General features: G+C 48.8%; 1 long non-coding RNA gene across 5 annotated transcripts in view; it reads left to right on the top strand.

Moving 5' to 3' along the window:
- The first annotated feature begins 3,765 nt into the window (after nt 1-3,765).
- LOC114486393 (uncharacterized) overlaps nt 3,766-7,388 on the top strand; it is a 14,179-nt gene continuing 10,556 nt past the window's right edge. For 3 of the 5 annotated variants that reach the window (XR_003680041.2, XR_003680037.2, XR_003680035.2), the window contains exons 1-2: nt 3,778-3,863; nt 5,885-6,039. This is a non-coding gene — a long non-coding RNA (uncharacterized lncRNA). The other 2 variants (XR_003680040.2, XR_003680038.2) reach the window with 2 other exon arrangements.

The following is a 7,388-nucleotide window of genomic DNA, read 5'->3' as shown; positions in this document are numbered from 1 at the left end:
ATTTTTCCCCGGGGGCGGGGTGGGGGGCGGGCAGGGCCGGGGATGGTTCAGGCGGTAATGCGAGCGATGGGGAGCAATGGGGAGCGGCAGGTGAAGCTTCGCTCCTTCGATTGCCCCCACCTCCTGCCGTGCAGCCTGGTTTGTAACAGGCTGCGCACCAGTAACAGTCCGAGGCCTAGTTGGGGACCCCTGATCTATAGGACCTGATCCAAAAAATAACACCTTGAGCGGCCTATCAGTTAGAAACTTCTTTTGATCTAGGAATGAGCCTTCCTAGTGCAGTGGGACAAAATTGGTCATGAAATGCCTCTCAATCATTGGTCAAATTTATGACCAAGAGGAAGCACTGTGGACTAAGAATGCTGCCTGCCATATCAGTAAACAAAGGATGTAGAGGCAGTCAAGCCAGCAGCTACTGCAGCAAACCCCAGACTGTACACCCTGAGGGGATTCAGGATGGAGAGAAACAGGATGCTGGCCCTAGATAGTTAAGTTGCATATCAAAGGAATGATTTCAATGAGCCCAGACTCTTGCATCTTCCCATACACAGAAAAGCACTAAATTCATTAACTTGAGATGTCTAGTTTTCTTTAATTAACAGTAATCTTTAGATGTTCTGACTACCTGATTTTTGTTGCAAAAACTCCTCTATTCTCTGGCTTGTCCCTTACCTCCTCAGAGCAGTCCCTCAGAGACATCTGAGGCTGTCTTCTGGGCTTAAGTCCTCAGAAAGTCTGCCAAATAAAGCATAATTCTCAATTTTGGGGTTGTGCATTTTTTTCACTCGACAAAAGTTACTGCCCCCCCCCCCCCGCACTCTGTTTTTCCCCTTTCACCTAGATGCAAAAAATTATAAGTCCTTAGGGGATAAAGAAGCCACAAGAGGGGTGAAGCCAGAGTCCCAGAATAGCTTCATGAAGGAATATAGCCACTATTACACGGCAGCCAAGAACAACTTCCCTGCACTGTTCTTTGTGCCATTATTTTGGGATCTGTTTGTTACTACAACTTACCTTGACTAACCAAAACAACTGGATTCACAGTCAGGATTCACATTTAGAATACTCTTGGTCTGGTGGATTAGTTCTCACAATAAAACAAATAAGAAATTTTCAATTAATGAAAGGTCCAGCTTAGCCTGCCAGCTTCACATCGCCATATAGTGTCTCTCTGGAGCTGAAGTTTCCTCCAATATTGTTCATTCTGCGCAGCTCCCAGGGATATGTGCTCCCCTCCTGTCTCCCGGACCTAATTTTCCTTAACACAGACAAAACAGGGGGCTGAGAGTATGCCATCAGATTTCTGATGCTAAGAATCCCCATAAAAGTATGCATGCATTTTTATTAAGCATGAAAGCCCTGCAGATACTGAACTTGGATTCTCTCCCATTTGGTTCCTGGTCTTGAGTGGTGAGTGCTATCTTGTTTCATCTGCCTGAGAGCAGTCCCACCCAAACATGCAGCTCCTTCAAAGACACACTCTAGTTTCCTGCTTCCTGGGGAATATAATTCCTCATTCAACCCTCCCCACCGCTCTGGTCTGGGCACTCAGGACCTATCTCCACTTTGGAGGATGGACTCACGTGTGAGTCAGAGGGGATGAAATGGCCCAATAAATGACATGGCCATTCCCAGCTCCAGTAGCAACCATCACCCATTTTCTAATGTGTTCCATCCGTGAAGCCAGAGATTATTAATACCACAATGTGCAATGTTAATAAAGTTGTGCCTCATGAGTGAGTCCGTCTAGCTAAGGGCACTGCCAGAAATGTCCTCACAATATAGGTGGGATAAAACTACCCAAGCTTCACCTTATAGCTTGTAGGAATCCACAAAGGGGCTCGCTCTTTCTCTCTAGCTCCTTCATCAAAATTTCAGATCTGCTTGGCCATAAAACAAAAACTGTCTGTGATGGAATTGTTTGGTTTGACTACAGATTAATTAATAACCTGAAAAGTATCAACTATTTAGCAATCACAGGCTTTAAGTGAAATGTAGGAACCCAAACTGTGTAGCATTTCTGTAGCATGTCATCAATGACAATGCTAAATCAAGGTTGCTTTTTCAGTGTAAAATACTTTGGAACAAAATGGCAAAATCTGAATTTCATCACCCAAGGCAAGTCCTCCTGTCCTCAGACTCTTAGAAAAGTTAAGATTTCCCAAACGCCAGATATGGTAGATTCAAGTGACCTCCAAGCCAATGTATAGCTGTGTCAATGATTTGAAGATAGCGGAGGAGACTCAGTCAGCTATCAATAGACAATGCAAATTTGCACGCAAGTTTGGATGCATTAAGTAACTGTCCAAGACCAGTCTGAAAGCCACTTAGGCTTTAGTGCATTCCTAGCAACGACAAGCTAAGATCACAACCCACTTTGCTAAAAAGAGTAGCTTCATACTGTCCTATTAACATCCAGGAATAAAAACCCTGAAATCTCATAACCAACAATATGGAGGAAGCCATTATCTGAGGTTTAAGCAACTGCGTTGTGCTATTTTAATTATGCATCACAGGCAAACTGTGATTGTGTCTTTGCCAGTATTTTATTAGAATGTCAATTCAATTGAATTACATCCCATGGGAAAGATTAGCATGGATTTTAGTACGGATGTGTGAAAGCGTTCCTGTGCTCAGGCCAACTTTTAAAAGTTGTGTGCTAATTAGAGTGAAAATGGAAAGAGAAGTGTGAGCGACACCGATCCAAGAAATCTATAGCCGTTCTTCGCTCTGTTCCATGGTAATTCTCACCGTGTTTGCAAATGGTACAAACTGAACACAAAGCCTGCCAGACACCAACACCACACCGTGAGCGTTAGGAGAGGATAAAAGGGATCTGGGACGAGGAAATGTATGTTCAGACATCAACTCCTCATGAATCAAATGGTTTCATCTCTCTCGAAAGAAACAGGATAGCAGACTTAAAGATCTGGGGTCACCTGTGGTAACACCCACATTTTACTGAAGAAACAGATGCAGAAAAACGGGGTCACCTGACAAGCAAATGAGTGGCAGAGAAAAGGTCCCAGGTCTCCCAAAAGTCATTCCAAGACCCTCCTTTTCTGCTTTCATTATAATAGTTTCTAGACAGTGCTCCAACACTTTACATTTTGTCTTTTTTTTCCTTTTTTTTTGAAACCTGTAATTAAGGGGAAAATATGAGTATATAATACAAGCAGATGATTACTATCTTTGGCCAAGTAAAAATAGGACCAAGTAAAGGAAATGGGTAAAAAGAGGGGAGAGATGTACTGGTAAAATCTTTTTTTTTTTTTTCCCCAGAGCAAACAATGCTTATAGGGGTTACTGGTCTTTGCAAACTAGCTGAGTCAGGCCTCTAGGAAAAGGCTGTGAGCTGCTTTGTCTGCGGCCCTCCAGCTCGTGCAGTCTCCTTTGTTTTTAATCCTTGGTGTCTTCAGGATTTATCCCTGGCTGCCCAAATGAAAATTATAATCACTTCGGAAAAACTCAAAATAGGATCCCGTCCTTTGTGACGACTGGAAAAATTAAGTGGCCATCCGACGATGCTTTCAAAGTTAAAGGGGGGATGAATCAGCTACCCTCGTGGATAATCCAGCCTTTGTACTCTCCCCAGCCACCGACCCCAGGAGAGAGGGGAATTTAGTTGGGGGGCGCGGGGTGAGGGGAGGTGGAGTTGGGCCAGGGGAAGAGAAACTTCTGTTTTTAGAAAGAAACTCGAGATGTGCCGCTGTTCCGACCACAAGCTCCAGCAACTCCCTTCCCCCGCCCCCAGCTCCCCGCCCCCGCCCCGGGACCGCAATCCGCAGCACGAAGCCCAGGTGGGAGCCCTCCCCCCTGCTGCGCCGGTCCCGGCAAAGGCCTAGTGACCAGGTAAATGGTAGGTAGGTACAGGGGGATCTTGGAGATCGGAATCGCCAGCCAGCCGGGCTGGCCGCGCACGGGTGAAGTCAGGCCCGCGGAAAATACCTCCCGCTAGCGGCCGCTGGTTTTGAAAGCCCAGGGGCATTAAAGCGAAACTTGGCGACTCAGAAAGCCTCCGCGTGACTGTCGCCAGTCTTTGCTAACACCCGTCCCCCCACTGCCCGACTCTCCGGCCCCTTTTCCCCCCTCCCCTGCCCATCCCACCCCGGCTCGGGGTTCCTGAGTTTCCGGGGTCACCCTTCCCTCCCCCGCCCCTGGGTCCTGAGCCCCCGGGGTCCCCCAGCCCCGTGCCTCGCCTGGTCCTCCCGGGATGGGGAGGAGGAGCGCTCTCTCCACCCCTGTCCTAGGTTCGGGCTCCGGGCTCGGGGCATCTCCCACCCTCTCGGCCCCAGGCGCCGGCCTGTGTGGCCCCCACCCCCTCGCCCATCTCTCCTCCCTCCCCCCTCTCCTCCCCCCGGGCCGTCCCCGCAGCCCGCCGGCGCCCGCCCTTCCTCTGCCGCGGGGTCACTCGGGGACAGGCGCCGCCGGCCCTCCCGCGGCCGAGCCCAGCCAGAACGCCGCGCGACCCCGGAGCCCTCCCCGGACCCCCGGCCTGACCCCGCCGAGAGCAGACCCCGGCGGCCGCGATTCTGCAGAGGGGAGCGCGCCGTGCTCTTGGCCGCGGGGACGCGCCCAGGGCGCCGGGGGCGGCGCGGGCGGAGGGGCGTCGGGGCCCTCCAGGGCCGGGAATCGCGCGGTTCGTCGGAGTGCGCACCCCGGGCGGGTCCTGCCCTGAAGCTCCCGGAGCCCCCGCCCCGGTCCTGCGGCCCCTAGAGGCTCGGTGTCACCCTCCTCCACGCGCGTCGGCCGCCCTGGGCGCAGCGCCGCCGGGCGCCGCCGAGGTCAACCAGGCCGGTGGACGCATCTCCCCTGAGCGGGCGCCAGACTCCAGGTCTCCAAGCCCCCGGCACTTTTTTTTTTTAAGGTAAATGTTATTGGGAGCTCCCACACTCTCCCGAGCAGACCACCATGCAGTCGTTTCAACGTCAATTTTATGATAGTCTGAAGTGTGTATAAAAGGCGCACCGTGCGCAGCTGGACGAATGTTCCCGAACGGCACATACCTGTGTAAACAGCAGCCAGACCAAAACACAGAATAGAACCAGCACCCTCGAGGCCCCCTCAGCTCCTTATAGCAGCTCCCCCGTCCACCCACCTGCGGCGACCTCTAGCCTGATTTCTAACACTGAGAGTTTTGCCAGTTTTCATGTTTTACATAAACATGATGATAGACTGTGTGCTCTTCTGTGTGTGGTTTCTTCTCACGCAACAGCATATCATTATGTTAGTGAGATTCATGCCTGTTTTTGCCTCTGGTTGAGGGTTCTCATTTCTGTATAGTATTTCCTTGTATGGATATACCACTATTTGTTCATCTATTCTATTTTCCAGGAAATTTGGGTAGCTTCCATTTCGGAGGTTATTACAGAAAGTGCTGGTGTGAACATTATAGTACGTGTCTTTTGGTGACATGTTTGCATTTCTGTGGATACATACCTAGGAATGGAATTGCTGGGTCATAAGAAGGCTTTTATGTTTGGTGTTGTGAAACATAGCCAAAGAGATTTCCAAAGTGCTGTACCTCTCACCAGCAATGTGTGAGAATTCCTGGGGGCTCCAAGACCAAGGATTTATGGAGGACCTACTGTGTGCAGTGAGCAGAATACATTGAGCCCCTATGCTGAAGGAGTTCCAGCAGAGAGACAGTATGCACAATGACAAATACCTAGACAAGCTAATGCCGGATGGTGGTTAATTGTTGAGAAAACAGTAAAACTGGGCCATGCCGTAGGGGAGGGCACTTCAAATGGGCTGGTCAGAGAGGCCTCTATGAGGAGGTGACCACTGAGTCTAGACCTCAAAGCCAAGAAGCAACTCTGCATGGAGACAGGCCACAGGCACAAAGATGCCCCAACTCTCTCCCTCCTTTTTCTGCTTCCAGGTGACTGGGCTCCCTGGACTTGGGGGGACCAGGTTGCAGTTTCCAAGGTCCGCACGTTCACAGTACTGCTGGTTGGGCAGGAAAGGCCCAGGAAAGGCCCTGGCTGGACCACCCATCTCTCCTGGCCTCTAAACTCCCAGCCACTTCTCTCCCAGGTCAGTTCCATCCTCGGCTGTATAATTAATGCTCATTATGCTTTTTGCCTGCACTCCACATTTTGCCAAGTACTTTACCACTTGAAAAAATATTTCTGACTTCCAGTCATGGATGAGGCAGCCTGGTGTTAGACACACGTGGAGTTCCCACAAAGGAAACACACAGCACGAAAACATTAACATGCCCAAGCCCAAAGGGCAAGTCAGGGAAAGATCAAAGGCAGCTCTGGGCACTTCCCCCCACCCTCCAGTCGCTGAGCTGAGGGCTTTTACACGGTGCCCTTTAATTCCCGCAACAAACTCGTCAAGTGGGCAGCATTAGATCCATTAACACATAAGGAAACTGAGGCATTTACCTAACTCACCTATAGTCACTTAGAGGAATCCAGATACAAACCCAGAATTGTCTGACTTTGAAATCCAGTGTCTCAAGTCTGGTTCCCTAGAAACAGAGTCTATGACCAAGATTCCTGTTGAAGCACTTTTTGTAGGAAGTGCTTTCAAGAGAAGAGGAGGAACACCGCTGGTGGGGATGTAAGTTGGTGCAGCTGCTATGGAAAACAGTATGGAGGTTCCTCAGAAAACTAAAAATAGAGTTACCATACGATCCAGCAATTTCACTCCAGGGAAGGTATACAGACAAAACTGTAATTCAAAAAGATAGCTGCACCCCTATGTTCATAGCAGCACTATTCATAATAACCAAGGCATGGAAACAACCTAAATGTCCATCGACAGATGAATGGATAAAGAAGATGTGATACATATATACAATGGAATATTACTCAGCCATAAAAAAGAATGAAATAATGCCATTTGCAGCACATGGATGCAATTAGAGATTATCATACTAGGTGAAGTAAGTCAGACAGAGAAAGACAAATACCATATGATATCACTTATATGTGGAATCTAAAATATGACACAAACGAACTTAGCAGAAACAGACTCACAGACATAGAGAACACACTTGTGGTTGCCAAGGGGGAGGGAGGGGAGGGGAGGGGAGGGATGGAGTGGGAGATTGGGATTAGCAGATGCAAACTGTTATATATGGAATGGATAGACAACAAGATCTACCATATAGCACAGGGTGCTGCTATATTCACTATCCTATGATAAACCATAATGGAAAAGAATATGAAAAAAAGATTGTATATATATATGTATAACTGAATCACTTTACTGTACAGCAGAAATTAACATAACATTGTAAATCAACTAAACTTCAATAAAATAAATTTTAAAAAAATATTAGAACAGGGCTTCCCTGGTGGCGCAGTGGTTGAGAGTCCACCTGCCGATGCAGGGGACATGGGTTCATGCCCTGGTCCGGGAAGATCCCACAT

This window comes from Physeter macrocephalus, chromosome 1 (assembly GCF_002837175.3).
Source record: "Physeter macrocephalus isolate SW-GA chromosome 1, ASM283717v5, whole genome shotgun sequence".
Lineage (NCBI taxonomy): Eukaryota > Metazoa > Chordata > Mammalia > Artiodactyla > Physeteridae > Physeter > Physeter macrocephalus.
The sequence above is the reverse complement of the archived record's forward strand: the minus strand, read 5'-3'. Positions and strand labels throughout refer to the sequence as shown.